Genomic DNA, 19,893 nt, shown 5'->3' with positions numbered 1-19,893 from the left:
ATCCCTCCCCCAACTCAGGTTCAATGTGAGCAGATGACAGCTTTCATAGTGGGGATGGGAGTTCAGGCTCTTACCCATCTACCTCCTTGCATTATATTCAAGGAAACCAGTTCTCCCTTGTAGATTGGAAGTTTCTATTGCCTCTTCAGCTAACAATGAATGGATTTGAAGAGAACTTTTGTCTATTTAGTCTCATAAATGACACGATCTCAAATTCTGCCCAGAGACACACCAACATTTCCCATACAAGTTGGAGTCACTGAGGTATTCTTTCCCCTACTCCCAAAGCTCTCCTTACACTCAGGAAATAGGCAGTATCTTTTCTCTCTAGGACAATGGGATCTCTCTTTAAATCATCCAGGGCTTTGAACTCCTATGAAGAGTCCTAGGAGACACATATAAATGCCCTTTTAAATGACTAAGCTAAAAACCTTTTCTGAGCTTCAGGAAATAATCAAGAATGTGATTGGCTTAAGAATCAGCTGTTTGCTTTCCTTCTGTTGAATATCTCTAATTTATTCTGTATATATTTTATTTGTACATAGATATTTTCATGCAGTCTCTGGAATTCTTTGAGAACAATGATTATCTTTTGTCCTTCTCTGTCAGTTTGATGGCAAGTGACTAATAAATGCTTATTGACTGACTGAGTGATGGGGAGAATATTGAGGATGAACAATTCTGACCTGTAAGGACCTGCAAGGCACTCACTTCCTTAGCTACAAGGCTCTCACTACCTTTGTTTCCTCTGTAAAGTCAAGACAGTGAGGTAGTGCAGTGGACAGAATACTAGCTCTGAAGCCAGGAGGACCTGAGTTCAAATCTAGACACCTACTAGTTGTGGATAAGTAACTTAATCCTGTTTCCTCATCTGAAAAATGAGCTGTGGGAGAAAATGGCAAGTACCTTTGCCAAGAATATCCCAAATATTCCCCCATCAAAATAGGAAGAAGTAAACTAGACAGATTTTAAGGGCCCTTTCAGCTTTAGATTCCATATTTCAGTTTTTTTTCACTTCTAGAGATGACCACATGGAATTAAGAGGCCCAAATAAGCTTTTTGAAGTCCCTCTCCTCAGTATTTCCACAAACCTGAAATGCCCATCCATGTATGCAAATGTGGTCATCTCTACAAGTAAAAAAAGAGCACTAAAATATAGAATCTAATGAAAGGGGCCTTAAAATCCATTAATCTGATTTCCTCCTGTTTTGATGGGGGAAATGAGAGGTGTGATGTGAGTTAGTCAAAGGTGCTCATATCATAGATCTCAAAGCTAGAGGGAAGCTGGAGAGTGCCTTCTCTTTTCATTGGCTTCTAAACCCACTGACCTCTGCAGCTGTCTTTTCTAAAATTATCAATATTTTTACTTGCCAGATCTAATAGCTTTTTCTCCATTCTGATCCTTCCCTTTCTGCAGTATTTGAGATTGTTGATCCACTACTCTCTTAATCACCCAGGATTTAAATCCTTAACTATTCATCTAACATAGCTAAGCTATTGCCAAAATCTTGTCATTTCTACCATTATAATGTCTTTCATATACATTGCCTTCTCTCCATTCTCATAATTATAACCCTAGCTCAAACCTTCATCACCTTTCATTAGATTGTTGCAATAGCCTTCTAATTGACCTTCTTCTCTCAAATCTCTTTCTACTCTGATCCATCCTTCTTCACTAAGCTACTAAGATGTTCTTCTAAAGTATAGGTGTGATTATGTTATTCTCCTGTTCTATAAGTCCCAGTAACTCCCTATTACTTTCACAATAAAATACATAATATTCTGCCTAGCTTTTAAAGCTCTTCATGACTTGTTCTCTTCCTACTTTTCCAATCTTCTTATAATTACTCCTTTCTACTAACTATCCAAGGACACTGATCCCTTTTTGTTTCTAAAAGATAATTCTCCATCTCTCATCTCCTTGTCTTTGCTTCCTCCCCCCCCCCCCCCCCGCATCTGAAGTATTTTGTAACTTCACTTCTGTCTCTTAGTATCCCTCATTCCTTTTTAATACCTCAGGCAGATGGGTGATAGATAGTGGATAGAACACTCTGGCTCTGGAGTGAAGAGTGTTCAAATTTGACCTCAGACACTTACTAGCTATGTGATCCTAGGCAAGTCACTTAACTCCAAATACTTCCATAAATAAACAAATAAATGAATAGATAAATAAACTTAAGACTCAACTTAGAGTCCACTTTTTGCAAAAGGTTTTTCCTGGTCTGGCTAGCTGCTAATACCTTCTCCCTTTAAATTACTGCCATCTTCTCTATTTATGCCATCTATGTACCTACATTTTACATTTTGTCTCTCCTCTTAGAATATATGCTCCATACTATTGAAGCCACAAAAGGAACCCAACTCAGTAACTTTTCTACTACATACAATGTTGGTTGTAGGCTGCTAAACTACATAAGTAGCCCATTTTTTCCCTCCAGCCAACAGTCACTATTTTCAGTCCCTGTGGCCTGTTTCTCTGGGCGGTTGAGAAAATGGCATCATGGAATGGCAAGAAATACACTGTATTTAGAAGATTCAGAAATGCCTTCATATCTTAGCTCCTGCACTTATTGGTATGTAACTAGGGCCTAATCACTTTGCATCTCTTAGGCTTAGTTAAGTCAATTATAAAGAGAAATCCATGATACTTTTAATACTTTTCTCATGGAGTTATTAGGAGGAAAATAATTTGAAAACCTTAAAGAAGTATGGAATTGGATTTTTTTGTTGTTGTCAAGACAACCCTTCATTGACCTCATTTGGGATTTTCTGGACAAAGATACTGGAATGCTTTGCCATTTCATTCTCCAACTCATGTTACAGATGAGGAAACTAAGGCAAAAAGAGTTAAGTGACGTGCCCAGAATCACATAGCTAATTAGTAAATATATGAAACCTGATTTGAACTCCGGAGCTCTTAATGCCAGATCCAGCACTCTATTCACTGGGCCACCTAGATGCCAATAAATAATAACAGCTACTATTTATAGAAGAAAGGAAACATGAATTTAGGTAGCTATTATATGCCAGGATCTTTATAAATATTATCATAATTCATATTCCCCATTTTATAATTAAAGAAACTGAAGGGAACAGAGATTAAGTGACTTGCTCAGAATGATCTAATTAGTGAGTTTCTGAGGCCAGATTTGAACTCAGAGGATGAGTCTTGTAGACTCTAGCCCTGCCATTCTATCTCCTGCCCTGACTAGCTGTTCCAATGCAAGGATACTTTTTTTTTACATTTTTAATTATAGTTTTTTATATACAAAACATATGCATGAGTAATTTTTCAACATTGACCCTTGCAATAACTTCTGTTTCAACTTTTCCCCTCCTTTCCTCCACCCCTCCCCTAGATGGCAGGTAGTCCCATACATGTTAAATATGTTAAAGTATATGTTAAATACTATATGTATATATATATATATATACACACACACACACACACACAATTATCTTGTTGCACATGAAAGATTGGATTTAGAAAGAAGGTAAAAATAATCTGAGAAGAAAAACAAAAATGCAAGCAAACAATAACAGAAAGAATATAAATGCTATATTGTGATCCATACTCATTTCCCCGTGTTTGTTCTCTGGGTGTAGCTGGTTCTTGGATCAAGTGGAACTAATCAATGCAAGAATACTTAACCTAATTCATGAGAATACTTGCTTTCTTTTCTCTCCATTTGCCATTGGAGAGCAAACCCAGGCCTTCTTGGTTGTCTAGTTCTCTGTTTTATTTCAACAGTTAAGACTTTAAGAAAACAATAATCCTCAAGCCAGACTCCATCATGTCAGGTTTGACAGCTACATAGTCTCTTTCCACCTACATGGAGCCAAATGTAACCTGTTTCCTAGACTTGAAGGGTTGAATATACATAGTCATTTCTTATGACACATCTCCTTTTTTGGCCTTGTACCTTACTATGGAAATATCAGAATCTGGTTCCTGTCTCGGTCTCTATAGAAAGGGTCTTCAGCTTTCATGCAAAAACTCAGGCTAAAATAATTTCAAATAGTAGACAGATTTTATTTAACTTGACAGAAAACTCAAAACACAAAGGATGCACAACTGAGTCTGTAAAAAATCCAAGGTGATTTTCTATTCTTCTCTGCTGAGTCCTTCTCCCCAGAGACTTTATAAATCCTTTACACTTAAAAAACTGCCCTGGATGCTCCATTCCCCAGTGCCACAAGGAAAAAGCACTACAAGTTGCTAGACAAACGTGCAACCTCCCACATACATGATCTACAATCAGCTTTCTACCAGAAATTTACACAGTTCTCCAGATCATGGTTTTTTTCATCCTTTTTTGTACCATGGATTTCTTTGACAATTTATGTAAATATATATGTATACACATACATATATGCATACACACACACACACACATACTCTTACAAAATAAACCCATTACGTTGAAATACAATTATAAAAATGTTTTTTAAAAAGATCAAAGACCTCAAGGAAAGATCTCTTGCTCTAGGCTTAGAATGTTATCCTGAGATTATACTTGGTTGGATTGACCCTTAACCAAGGGTCCTTACAGAATCAACAACCTTCTTCAAACTTGCACAATTCACATATATCTTAGCGTACCAGTGAAGGACATCCTATGTTCTTTCTGCTTTGTGGCTACTTGGTCCAGGTCCCTCTAGCTCCAAGTAGTCCCTTAAGTATATATGATTCCAGGGACAGCTAAATAGTGTAGTGGCTAGAGCACCAGTCCTGAAGTCAGGAGAATCTGAGTTCAAATCTAGCCTCAGACACTTAACAGTTCCTAGCTGTGTGACCTGGGCACACAATTGCCTCAGCAAAAATAAACAAACAAACAAATAAATAAAAGAAGCATATGTGATTCTTCTATCACTTTCCTCTATCACTATCTGCTCTAGTTCCTGCGGTTCATGTTTATTCCATGAAGTCTTCAGTGCTCCTATGATGCTTTTAATTATTGCCATCTCTGGGGTCTCATCTATTTATTCATTTATAAATGAAGATGTTTGGCTAAATAATCTCTAAAAGCTTTTCCAGTTCTAAATCCTATGATTTAATAGAGCTGTAATTTCATATAATATTCTCTTTGTTGTTTATATACATATTACACACATATATGTGTATATATATATATATTTATATGTGTGTGCACAGATGTATATATGTCTGTATATATGTGTATGTGTATAAATGCCCATTTTATTTGGTTTTGGAGATTTTTTTTTAAATCCTGGGTTTGTGGTTGCACAATCTTGAACAATCTACTGTCCTGGTTAGCCTTGGGTCTGAGAAGAAAAGGCAATGGGGATGAATTTACAGTGGTTCAGCCATATTCCCACCCATTTTTACCCGGTAGCTCTTGTGACCATTTCTACAACTAGACATACAGTGTATGGATTTAAAGTGGAATAGTAGTAACAGATAGTGTTGATACACGTGGCTTCATTGACACCATCTCTGAATAACTGGTAGCACAGCTGATTGTAGATTACTCCTTAGGAGAACTAAAGTTTGTATATCAGATAATTCAAATCTGTTGAATCTGTTGACTGACACTATATTCCCTATCTGGCCCTAAGCTGCAAAAAATGTTGGTTCTATGGAACCAATATCACTTAGCAATTTCATTGCACTGCATTCAATAAGGTAGTTCCCTCTCCTACTATCCCACTTCTATATATACTTGAACATGTATAGTATCATAAGGATGGGTGCATAGCTCACTCCTCACAGCATGGTGAAGATTATATCTCATTGCCTGTGAAATTACTCATAGCCTGTTAGAGCTGGAAAGTTATTTCAGAACTACCAATTTCATTTTACAATAAGAAAGCAAAATCTCAGAAAGGTTAAATTACCTGCTAAAGTCCTAAGCTGACTCTTCCTTCTGGCAAAATCAGAGCTCAAACCTAAGTTTTTGATTCTGTCAACAAATATTAGTGGAAAAATAAAAGAATAACCTATAAACTGTGAGTATTCTGTCTCAGACTCTACATGGCTATAATATTGGACTGCTTGAGGAGGGTGGTAGGGATTTGGAACCAGTTATATTTTTTAATTAAAAATTTTTTAAATTTAATTTTAAATTAAATTTAAAATAATTATCATTCTTCTTTCTTTTATTCATCCCTCATCACCCCATAAAAAGATACCTTGATTTTCTCACTGATTTTATCTATTTGGAAGTTCTTAACGGATTAAAAATTGTAAATTACTAAAACAATAAGAAATTTCAATAAGCTGAACCAAGAGTTAGGAGAGCTGGGTTTAAATCTCAACTTTGTCATCAAAAATTTGAATGACCTTCGATATGTCACTTGCTTAACAACAATTTCCTCAATTGAAAAAATGAGGGACCAGCTGTTCTCCAACTGATAAATGGCCATAGGAAATGAACAATTTTCAGGCAAAAAAATTAAAGCTATTTTTAGTCATATGAAAAAATGCTCTAAATTACTATTGGTTAGAGAAATGCAAATTAAGACAACTCTGAGGTACACTATATACCTCTCAGATTGTCTAAAATTACAGGAAAAAATAATGATAAATGTTGAAGGGAATATGGGAAAACTGGAACACTATTACTTTGTTGGTGAAGTTGTGAACTGATTCAACTATTTTCAAGCAATTTGGAACTATGTTCAAAGGGCTATCAAATTGTGCATACCCTTTGATCCAGCAGTGTCTCTACTGGGCTTATATACCAAAGAGATCTTAAAGGAAGGAAAGGGACTCATATGCAAAATATTTGTAGCAGCCCTTTTTGTAGTGGCAAGGAACTGGAAATTGAATGGATGCCCATCAATTGGAGAATGGCTGAATAAGTTATGGTATATGAATGTTATGGAATATTACTGTTCTATAAGAAACAATAAGCAGGATGATTTCAGAGAGGCCTGGAGAGACTTACATGATCTGATGCTAAGTGAAATGAGCAGAACCAGGAGATCATTATACACGACAACATCAATATTATATGATTCTCAATTCTGATGGATGTGACTCTTTCCAACAATGAGATGACTGATGCCAATTCTAATGATCTTGTAATGAAGAGAGTCATCTACACCCAGAGAGAGGACTGTTGGGACTGAATGTGGATCACAACATAGCGTTTCCCCCTTTTTTGTTGTTGCTTGGTTTTTGTTTTCTTTCTCATTTTTTTCCTTTTTGATTTGATTTTTTTGTGTGTAGCATGATAAATGTGGATATATATATATATATATATATATATATGAATTATACATGTTTAACATATATTGGATTACATGCTGTCTAAGGGAGAGGGTGAGAGAAGGGAGGAAAAAAATTGGAACACAAGGTTTTGTAAGGATGAATGTTGAAAACTATCTTTGCATATATTTTGAAAATTATAAACTATTATTTTTTTTAAATGAAGGAGTTGGTTTGGTTAATCTCTAAAATTCTAGATCTTTGGTTTTTTAACTGTCAGATTTAGAAGAGACTAGATCACTTGACTAGGGATTAGTGAATCTGGGATCCATGAACTTGCTTATAAAAACATTTTGATAACTGTATTTCATTCATTTATCTTCTTATGTTCAAAGCCTTTGAATTATCTTCTTCCAGAAATTTTTGGTAATCTCAGACTCTTTCCCATTTATTGTTCCCTATTGCACTTTCTGATTCTCTTGTCTATGACTATAGGTTCCTTGGAGACTGGCTCCCATGCTGGGCAATTTAGTGCAGCTTTGTCCCTGTCCCATGTGACTTCTGAGTAGTCAGGACAGGGCCTGGGTGGATGCTCTTTCCCTCAGATTTAGTGGAGTGTTGCACTTTCATCTTTCCTCAGTACAGAGTCCTGTCCCATTCCTGATGACTACATTTCCTTTCTTTCCTCAGAGAAGGGACTCATGGGTTTCATTACATTATCAAAAGATTACATGACATAAAAAAGATTAAGAACACGATCTAGTTTAATTAATGCACACTTCAGTTGGAAAAAAAAACAAGTCAACAGAGGGCAAGTGTCTCATCTCTAAGGTGACAGAGTTTGCTAAATTCAGTGCCAGAATTAGATCTCAAGACTCTTGACTCTTAAAATCCAGTGTGCTTTTATAGTATCATTCTGCTTCTCCAAAGAAGTTATAATGCTACGGCCATTCAATTATTTGGTGGGTCTGGGAATAGAACAGGGACAGGTTTTTCAGAGACAAATGTTATATAAAAATATATCAATAAAAATAATATTTAAATTTTTTTAAAGAATAAACTGGCACTGCATTTCAGTTCTTCCCCAACCAGACTCTCACATTTGGTGGGCCTGGGAATAGAATACAGGAGTCCCCCCTCTCAGCCTATTGCCCTATGCTGTTGTTCAAGTCAAAGATAAGCTGGCATTTAAAAGAAATGATGAAAATGAAGGATTCATAGAAATAAGCTAAGACTTGAATGAAGCGATGAAAATGAGAAAGAACTAACACTAAAAAGGAATAAAACACTGATCATATAAAATAACTAACAGTAGTTCCTGATTGTCAAAATAAAGAATTATTTCTTCTTTCTGTTAATCAATACTATTTGAGGGACAATGCATTTTGTAGGGGAAAGGTTTTGGAAGTGTTTATTATGTCAAAACAAAATCTATTGATTTTTTTAAAATTATAAACTTCCAAATTCTTTATTAAATGGATGGTTCTCTAAGAATAGGATGAAGAAAAGATACTGGGGAAATACAGGCAATGTAAAAACAAAAGATTTATTTTTAAAATAAACTGTCAGGGCAAAAAGATAGGTTCCATGTAAATTAGAATATTCATAACTTCCTTTTTTGTAGTAACAAAGAACTGGGAACAAAGTGGATGCCCATTGGTAGGGAAAAGGCAAAACAAGTTTTGGTACATAGATGCTATGGCATATAATTGCACAATCAATATTATGAATTAAAAGAAATGTGAGAAGATTATATGAATAGATATATCATGAAGCAAGCAGAACCAGTAAAATTATATACACAACGACTATAGCAACATAAATAGAAATAATAAAAGAAACCAAATACTATATTTTTAAAATGACCAACCTTAATCCTGAAGAAAAGTTTTTTGCAGTGGTGTGAGAAAATGGATATAAACTAGTTGAAATGTTGGTTAGATATACTAAAGTATCTTTCTTTTTTTTAAAATCACTTATTATAAAAATGGGTGGCTAGGTGGAAACAGGGACAGGTTTTTCAGAGACGAATGTTATATGAAAATCTATCAATAAAAATAATTAAATTTTTTAAAAGAATAAACTGGCATTGCATTTCAGTTCTTCCCCAACCAGCCTCTCACAGTGGAGTTTCTCTTTGATAGCAATCTAGTATAGTTATATTTTTACAGTCTGGTAGGAGACATGAGATGGAGTTAGAGGGAGTGAGGAAAGCAAAAGACTAGAAAAGAGACCTGTTGGCTTATCTTTTTCTCTGTAAGACACTGGAACCCTCTGACTACTTCCTTCTTACTCTCTTTATCACTTATCTAACATGGGCATTTCTAGGACTTGGTCAGACATATAGAAAAGGAAAAAGAAAAAGGAAATGGCCTAGAAATTCCTTCCTTCACTCAGATCTCTGTTAAAAATAACGGGTGTTGTTAAAATGAAGCCTAATGAGGCCTCCTTCCTGGCTTTAATTGTTACCATGGTGATGACCTCTGTCAGCCATCTTTAATTAACTCAGAATAGATTTCACCAAATGAGTTCCTCCAGTAAATTGCTCACCAGCCCTTGCAGTCACGCAGCTCCCTCCTTTTAGTCCCCTCCTTTTCTTCTGTGTTCACTGGTGGTTGTGTTTACAGGTGGATGGACACTAGTATTCATCCTTCCCCTTCCATATTCATCTACCTTCTTTCTAAAGATACTTACCTGTCCTTCCCTTTCTCTGGATTGTTTAGAAGAATGTAAGATAAGAATCTTGGTCAAGTGTCTTGCTAATCAAATTAGACTTCAGGTGTGATAAGGGTCTGGGTAGGAAAAGAGAGAGAATTGGAGTTCAGCTTCATAGATGGTAAGTCTGACTACATTCTTGAAAGGGTTTAAAGCCTGATTCTGTAAGAAATATGGTAGTTTTTTGAGTTTGGGTATTTATTTCAATTATGGTAAAGTTCTGACTTCTATATTGGGCACTACTTCTGCTTTGACAAGAGAAGGAAAATCAAGAAGACAGTGACCATCTGTATGGTGAAATACTAAGCTTCAGTTATATACTGGTGACCATTTCTGATTGATTGAAAGTGGGCTGTCATTTTTCATTTCCAACAAACTAATGTCTGGATAACAGGAAGCTAGATATATAACTAATGTGACATAAAAAGTGATGGAAGTAAACAAGACTATTCTGACTGAGGAGAGATGGAGGGGAAGGGGTTATTGGGAATGGTCATAAAATCAGTTTCATGGCACTATTTAGAAAATAATTGACAACTAGGAGACCAAGGGCCTGGAATCACATCTGACCCCATTGGAAAAAACGATTCAGAAGATTACAGAGGTAATTTTTGCTCATAAGAATTTCCTACAGATGATTGGATGATTATATGAATTGTCCACCAATATGAAATCATATGTTTCTATGAGGATACAAGAAACCATAAACCTGATTGTGAATGATTCCCCTGTGTATGATTTTTTAGCTTAATTAGTAGAGTCAATATGGCTTTGAATTCAGATGGCCTGAGTTCAAATCACAATTCTGACTCTTATTACCTATGTGACCTTGGTCACAATTCTTAGCTTTCTTGGCCCTTGATTTCTAACATCTATAAAATGAAAGCAATGGAGTAAAAATGGTAGTATAGCAGACAAAGGATAATTGAGCTCCCCAGAATAACTTTTGGACAAAGGTCTAGAAAACAGCCTGAGTACTGACTGGTAACTTCAAGGGAAAAAAATCAGAAAGAGTCATATTTCTAACCAGACCCATATAGGGAGATACAGAGGTATTTGGATATTGAAAATGGTTCTTGCCAGCAGTGTGACATCGAGTCTTCAAGTGCATAGGGACTAAAAGAGAACAATGTACTATGTAGCAAAGCAAGACCTAGCAAAACTGAGTATAATCCTACAAGGGCAAAAATAAATCTTTAATGTAATAAAGAACTTTTAAGTATTCCTGATGAAAAGACCAGAGCTGCATCAAACCTTTGAAAGTCAAGGAGTCAAGAGAAACATAAACACATGAGCAAGCAATCTTAAGGGACTAAATTCAAACAAACCGTTTAGATTTTATTATGAGAAAATGATGATACACATATCCCTTCAGAGCTCTCTCTTTTTAAGGGATTCTAGAAAGCCTTTGATTAGACAAAGAGTCTAGGAATGAAAAGTGGTAAGAGAGGGTAAAATGAATACCATGGGTAGGGGGAGAAAAAGTTTCTCAAGTAATTGCAGTATATAAATAGAGACTATTATAAATAAGGAGAAAAATAAAAGAGTGACTGATACTTGAACCTTAGTCTCATCCTAACTGATAGAAGGACAAAAATATGTGCACATATACATTTGGATATGAAAATATACTTCAGCAGGCAAACAGGACAAAAATAGGAAAATAGAAAAGATAAGAAGGATAGGTCAAGGAAGTAATTAATCTTAAGCAAAACAAACTCTAACTAAGGAAGGCAAACTTAAAATAGGGAGCTTCAAAGAGACATTTTAAAATGATAAAAACTTGTTACAGAATTCCAGGTGATAGAAAAGGAAGAGAGATAAGAAAACAGAAACAAGTTAAACCAAATTGAGAGCACTAGTGCTGAACTCACTCCCTCTCTAGTTATCTACCTGATACAGTGGAAAGAGTAATAGTCTTGGAGTTAAGAAACCCTGTTGAAGTTACCCACGCCCTGCCTCAGGCACTTTCTACCTACCTGGGAAAGTCACAACCTCTGTCTGACTCAGTTTTATTATTTATAAAATAGGGATAATAACAGTACCTATCTCTCAAGGTTGTTGTGAGAACAAAGTGAAATAATATTTATAAAGTATTTTGTAAATCTTAAGGCCCTATATAAATGCTATTATCATCATTATTATTATTATCTTTCACTGTCTTCTCTTTTATAAAGAAGGGACAAGAAGCAAAGAAAAGGAAATATACAAGAGAAGAGGATGGACATAGATACACAATTAACAATCATAGCTATGAATGTGAATGGGATAAATTCACTCATATAATAGAAGAAGAGAGCAGAATGAATTAGAAAGTAGAATTCATAATATATTGTTTATAAGAATACATTTGAAATAGAAAGATGCACAAAGAGTTAAAATAAGGGAGTGGAAAAATTTAAGCTTCAGCCAAAGTAAAAAATGTCAGGGATAATTTGATCAAAATAAGCTTAATTAAAAAAGCAAAATGGGGAACTTCAATTTGCTGAAAAGAACTAGATATAACTAATTAATATGAATATTAGGCATATATGAACTAAATAACATAACAGTTAAATATTTAAATGGAAAAGTTAAATGAATTGTAGGTAGAAATAAAACTATAGTAGTGGAGGACGTCAATTTAACCTCCTCTCAAATTTAGATAAACTAACCAAAAAATAAAATAAAAAGGAAGTAAAGGATAGGAATAAAATTTGAGAAAAATTATATGTGATAAACTTCTGGAGATAATGTTATATATGATAAGCTTCTAATATAAGTATAATGGATTATGCATATTCCTTGACTGTGCATGTCACTTTTTTTTTTTAATTTTATTTATTTATTTATTTTTTAAATTTTTTATTTAATAATTACATTATATTGACACTCTTTTCTGTTCCGATTTTTTTTCCCCTCCCTCCCTCCACCCCCTCCCCTAGATGGCAAGCAGTCCTTTATATGTTGGATATGTTGCAGTATATCCTAGATACAATATATGTTTGCAGAACCGAACAGTTCTCTTGTTGCGTAGGGAGAATTGGATTCAGAAGGTATAAATAATCCGGGAAGAAAAACAAAAATGCAGATAGTTCACATTCGTTTCCCAGTGTTCTTTCTTTGGGTGTAGCTGCTTTTGTCCGTCATTTATCAATTGAAACTCAGGTCTCTTTGTCAAAGACATCCACTTCCATCAAAATATGTCCTCATACAATATTGTTGTCGAAGTGTATAATGATCTCCTGGTTCTGCTCATTTCACTTAGCATCAGTTCATGTAGGTCTCTCCAAGCCTCTCTGTATTCATCCTGCTGGTCATTTCTTACAGAACAATAATATTCCATAACATTCATATACCACAATTTACCCAGCCATTCTCCAATTGATGGGCATCCATTCATTTTCCAGTTTCTAGCCACTACAAACAGGGCTGCTACAAACATTTTGTGTGCATGTCACTTTTACAAAAATTGACCATGTATTAGAACATAAAAATTTGGCAGATGCAGAAACAGATGCATAAAAACAGAAATATTAAATGCATATTTAATGGAACACAATGCAATAAAATTACATTCAATCAACAGTTAAAAACAGAAATGATTAAAAATTCGAGATCAAATAATTTTAATCCAAAAGAATAGGTTTATCAAAGAACAAAACATAAAATGATCATTTCATTAAAGATAATGCTGACAATGAAACAACATACAAAAATTGAGGGAATGAAGCCAAAGAAGTACTTAGGGAAAAATCTATATCCCTAAACACTTTTATCAATTAAAAAAGATCACATCAGCAAATTGTTTATACAACTAAAAAAAAAAATTCCCCAAACAACCAAAAATCCCAAACTCTCAATTAAACACTAAAATCCTAAAAATCTAAGAGATTAAAGTAGAAAGCAAAAAACAAAACAAAACAAAAACACACATTGAATTTGTAAATAAAACTAGGAACTTGTTTAAAAATAATAAAGTGGATAAACCATTAATTAATTTGATTTTTTTTCAAAAAGAAAGCCAATTAATTAAGATAACAATTAAAAGAGGCAAATAAATTCACAACCAATGAAGAGAAATCAAAGAAATTATCAGGACCTGTTTTACCCTGTACGTGACAACAAAACTGACATACTAAATGAAAGGAATAAATATTTGCAAAAATATATGTAATATTGAGATTAACAGAATAAGAAATCTCATAAAAAGAAATTGAATAAGCTATAAATAAATCCCTAATAAAAAACAGAATAATTTTATCAAACATTCAAAGAACAATTAATTTTAACATTACATAAATTCTTTGACAAATGGGAAGATAAGAGATCCTATCAAATTATTTCTATCATATATATATAGTTTTGATATTTAAAATAGGCAGGGTAAAAATGGAAAAAGAAATCTACTGACCATATTCTTAATAAATATAAATGCAAAAAAGTTATATTTTAGCAATGAGGCTAAAATAATATATCACAAAAATTATATACTATTACCAAATTGGACTTATATTATGAATGTAGGGTTGGCTCATTATTTCAAAAATATAAACATAATTGACAATATTAATAAGACTAACATATAATTCCATCAACATAGAAAAGGCTTTTGACAGGATAAAATACTCATTCCTGATTTTTTAAGTAATAAAAAGCAAACTCAATCTTTCCTTAATATGATAAGAGATTTTAATCTAAAAATAAGAGTCAGCATTAGTCATAATAGGAATAAACTAGAAGCCTTTTCAACAAGAACAGGGGCAAAGCAAAGATGTCCATTATCACTATCATTCTTCAATATAGTGACAGAAATGCTAATTATAGCAACCATATAAGAAAAAATAATTTAGGGGATAGTTATGGACAAAGAGGAAACAAAAATCATCAAATTTAGAGAACCTTAGAAACTCAACTAAAAACTAAATAAAGCAATTAACTAGATAGAAAAAGTGTAAAATACTTGGGAGTTTACCTGCCAACTACAAACTATATGACCACAATTACAAAATACAAATACAGATCTTAGTAACTGGAGAGACATTGATTGTTCATGAATAGATTGAACCAATATAATTAAAATTACAATACTATCTCTTTCTAAAACTGTGAAAAAATAATAACAATCAATTTGGAGGAACAAAAAGTCGAGAATCTCAAGGGAAATAATAAAAGTGGGAACGAAGGAGTCTTAGCAATGCAAGTTTCAAACTACTATGTTATAAAGAACAATTGAGTATGGTTAAGAAAGAGAGATTGATTGATGGGACAGATAAGGTACACAAGGCATGGAAGCAAACAAGCATAATAATTTAATTTTTGATAAATCTAAACATCCCAGCTATTACAGTATTATTTATTCAATAAAATATATTGGGAAAACAGGAAAGCAGCCTAGTTAAAAACAATCATTATAGACTAACATTTCACACCATGATCCATGAGGAGCTTCAAATGGATATATGGCTTAGAGATAAGAGATGATTTCATAAACAAATTAGGGGATGAAGAAAGAAATTACTTGTCATATTTATAGATATGGAGTTCATGATAAAACAAGAGATCAAAAGAAATACAAAAATTAAAGGAATAATTTTGAATACACAAATAAAACCAATGTAGATAAATTAGAAGAAAACAGGTAAATGGGAGGCAGTATGTCTGTCTGATAAAAATCTCATTTCTAAGCTATATAGGGAATTCTTCACATTCATAGCAACCTAGTTCAAATAAGAGACATTCCTTAATTGATAATACTGCTTTTGGTTTTCAGAAGAAAGAATACAAGCTATAAATAACTGTATGAAAAATGCTTTTGATCACTATTGATTAGAGAAATGCAAATTAAAACTACTTTGGGGAATCTACATTCCACTCATCAAATTTTCAAAGTTTACATCCCTCTCCAAAAAAAGGAAGAATCACAAATTTGGAGGGCTATTGGAAAATAAGCAGATTAATGAACTGTGGGTATGAGATGGTGTTGTCATTCTGGAAGGTAATTTGAAAATATGCCCCAAAAGTTATTAAATTATGACCCAGAGATCTGAAAGATTCTTTAATCCAAAGATGCCACTAGTAGCTCTATACCCCCAAGAAATCAAAGAATGGGAAAAAATATATGCATAAAAATAATTAAAGAAACTCTGTAGTGATAAAGAAACTAAGGGGATTCCCATCAATTTCTGAAATGTATAAGTTATGGTAAATTAATATGATGGCTTTCTATTATGCCATAAGAATATGCCCCAAACTTAACAATGATAATGAAAGGCAGAAAGAGTCAATTCAAGTACATTTCAAGTATAAAAAAGTAGATGCAAGTAGATCAATATGTCCGGATTGTTAAGAGATGGGGAGTAATGTGTAAGAAGACTGAAAAGATAAGAAGGGACCAGTTTGTGAAGACATTTAAACATGGGGAGTTTATATTTGACTCTCTAGGTAATCAAGAAGGAGAGAAAGAAGGGGAAGGGAGGGAAGGAAGAAGGGAAGAAGGAAGGAAGAGAGAGAAAAAGAGAGCGGAGGGAGGGAAGAGAGAGAGACAGAGAGACAGGAAGAGGGAGGGAGAGGAAGAGAAAGAAGAGCTATAACACGGTCAAAACCCAACTAAGATGATGAAGGGCCTTGGGTTTATGACATACGAAGATTGGTTGAAGAAGTTGAGCATGTTTTAGCCTGAAGAAAAAAAGCTCCAAGGGGACACTATCCAGGTAATTTGAAGGACTTTCATGTGAGGAAGGGATTTTAAACTCATAGGACAAAACCAGGAATAATAGGTGAAAGTCACAAAAAGGTAGATTTTGGTTCAATGTCAGAAAAAAACTTTCTAACAATTTGAACTGTACAAAAATGGAATGATTTTTCTCAAGTGGTGATGGCTTCCTCTTTCTTGGAGATCTTAATAAAAATACTGGATGACTGCTGTTATAGAAAAGTTTTTTTTTTTTTTTTGGTATATATATTGGACTAGATAGTTGCTGAGATTCTAGCTCTCACATACTATGATTCTATGATCTATGCTTTAAGAACATCATTTTGGCAGCTGTATGAAGAATGGATTGCAATTGAAAGAGACTTGATTCAGGGAATCTAGAAAGCTATTGCAATAATTCAGGCAAGAGGTGACAACAATTTGAACTAGGTTGCTATGAATGTGAAGAAAAAAAGGATGCATATAAAAGATGTTGTGGCAATAAAGAGTTGTCATTAGATTGGATTTGTGTGGTAAATGAGGAATCAAGGTTACAAATCTTTGTGACTGGAAAAATAGTGGTGCCTTAAAGAGTAATAGGAAAATTCTAAATAGAGGTGGGGGTTTTTTTGCTGAGGGGGAATGATTTCATGAAGATAAAGATATCAACATTACTTATGACTGAAGAAGTGTATAAACTGGTTATATGATAGATCTTTTTTTATTCGAGAAAACAAATGGACAGAATAAATGCTGTATTGGAATCCCTAATATGTTAAATGAATAGAAAGGTCATCATTGAATTGGATAGGTCCTCTATGGATAATTTAGGGACATGCATGGGCAGAATTTCCCATAATGAGAAGGCATTTAAGGATTCTAATCTATATCACTGGAGGGAGTAACCAAATCAAGAAAATGATAAATCCACACTTTGGAATAAAATATATAGAAGGACTAAAAAGGAAGGAAGAGGTATGAGTGCTGCATAAGAAGTCTGGATGATAAGAGAACTTTGAATATTTCCAGGCTAGTGGATATATCAGACTAGTGACCATAATGTGAAGAATAGTAGACTTCACACCTGCCATAATTTATATTATTATTATTAAGAATTTTAGTCTAGTAATAAAGTGTCACAAAACTTTGAAACAAAATTTCCCCAAGGAAAAGAAAGGAGTAGGATAAGACTGAAAGAAAAAATGGGAATGTGCTAGTTTGAGAACACAAAGAAAGGTCAATTTTCTTGATATAGGCAATAAAGAAAAAACCTTTAAAGTTTTAAAAAACATATCTCATTTGACACAGTCTCATTTGATAAATTATCATCTTGGCTTTGGTATTGTTCCTATTATTATTGGATTTTTGATCACTTTAGTGTGGGTACTCCCTCCAATAGTATACACTAATATCTATACATACTTTCTCATTCTGGCTTCTTAATTATGTTCTTTCACAAATCTTCCACTGGGGCTCCACCCAAACATTTTGGAGATTTTTCAACAGATCTTCTAACATTGAGTAAGGGAGAGAAGTTTGAGGATAGTGAAATAACATTCATAAAAGAACAGAAAGAAATGGACATCAATGAAACCTTTTAAAACTTAAAAGAGGGAAGAAAAGGAAATTTAGAAATAGAATCAGATACATACAAGGAAGATAGCTTGGATTAAAAAGGGAGGCAGTGGACGTGTGAGTGGGGGATCAGAAAGTAGCCTGCAATTCTGAAACTACTAAAATGATTTACATCACTCTTTGTGTTCAAATCATCATTGGTAATATCCTGCAAATTAATTATGCCTACTGCACATTTTCCTATTGTTCTGTAGACCACAACAATCAATAATAAGTGCTTACATTTATTTGTACACCACATAATATTCCTACGAGGGATGTAATAATGTTACTATTCTCATTCTGCAGATGAGGAAATTGAATCTAGGAAAAGCTAAGTGATTTGCTCAGTGCTACATATTTATTAGATTGGGATTCAAATCCAGATCTTCTGACTCCAAGACAATCTTCTTTTCACTAGGACACTGAAATTAGAACGGCAATTGAACCCAAGCTAAGGATTAGAATCAACTTTGAGAACTGGCTAGGGCCAGTTAAAATAGCTCACTCAAAACAAAACAAAAAATCTAAAATACACTAATATTAATAAAGAGTTTATATTTAGATTATAGAGAAAACTGCTATGAGGACAGTATTTCTTTTTTTTTTTTTTTTTTTTTTTATTTAATAATTACATTATATTGACACTCATTTCTGTTCCGATTTTTTTCCCCTCCCTCCCTCCACCCCCTCCCCTAGATGGCAAGCAGTCCTTTATATGTTGGATATGTTGCAGTATATCCTAGATACAATATATGTTTGCAGAACCGAACAGTTCTCTTGTTGCGTAGGGAGAATTGGATTCAGAAGGTATAAATAATGCGGGAAGAAAAACAAAAATGCAAACAGTTTACACTCATTCCCTAGTGTTCCTTAGATCTTCTCTTTGTCGAAGATATCCACTTTCATAAGAATACATCCTCATACAATATCGTTGTCGAAGTGTATAATGATCACCTGGTTCTGCTCATTTCACTTAGCATCAGTTCATGTAGGTCTCTCCAAGCCTCTCTGTATTCATCCTGCTGGTCATTTCTTACAGAACAATAATATTCCATAACATTCATATACCACAATTTACCCAGCCATTCTCCGATTGATGGGCATCCATTCATTTTCCAGTTTCTAGCCACTACAAACAGGGCTGCTACAAACATTTTGGCACATACAGGTCCCTTTCCCTTCTTTAGTATTTCTTTGGGATATAAGCCCAATAGAAACACTGCTGGATCAAAGGATATGCACATTTTGATAATTTTTTGGGCATAATTCCAGATTGCTCTCCAGAATGGTTGGATTCGTTCACAACTCCACCAACAATGCATTAGTGTCCCAGTTTTCCCGCATCCCCTCCAACATTCATCATTATTTTTTCCTGTCATCTTAGCCAATCTGACAGGTGTGTAGTGGTATCTCAGAGTTGTCTTAATTTGCATTTCTCTGATCAATAATGATTTGGAACACTCTTTCATATGAGTGGTAATAGTTTCAATCTCATCCTCTGAAAATTGTCTGTTCATATCCTTTGACCATTTATCAATTGGAGAATGGCTTGATTTCTTATAAATTTGAGTCAGTTCTCTATATATTTTGGAAATGAGGCCTTTATCAGAACCTTTAACTGTGAAAATGTTTTCCCAGTTTGTTGTTTCCCTTCTAATCTTGTTTGCATTAGTTTTATTTGTACAAAGGCTTTTTAATTTGATGTAATCGAAAT

General features: G+C 34.0%; 1 long non-coding RNA gene across 1 annotated transcript in view; it reads right to left on the bottom strand.

The window, feature by feature from the left end:
* The window catches only part of LOC127551388 (uncharacterized), a 68,049-nt gene that overhangs the window by 6,096 nt on the left and 42,060 nt on the right, over window positions 1–19,893 (bottom strand). The window contains exon 2 of the long non-coding RNA XR_007951077.1: window positions 9,869–9,966. This is a non-coding gene — a long non-coding RNA (uncharacterized LOC127551388). The remainder of the gene's footprint in view (window positions 1–9,868; window positions 9,967–19,893) is intronic.

The sequence above is a fragment of the Antechinus flavipes genome, chromosome 2 (genome assembly GCF_016432865.1).
Source record: "Antechinus flavipes isolate AdamAnt ecotype Samford, QLD, Australia chromosome 2, AdamAnt_v2, whole genome shotgun sequence".
Taxonomy (NCBI): Eukaryota; Metazoa; Chordata; class Mammalia; order Dasyuromorphia; family Dasyuridae; genus Antechinus; species Antechinus flavipes.
The sequence above is the reverse complement of the archived record's forward strand: the minus strand, read 5'-3'. Positions and strand labels throughout refer to the sequence as shown.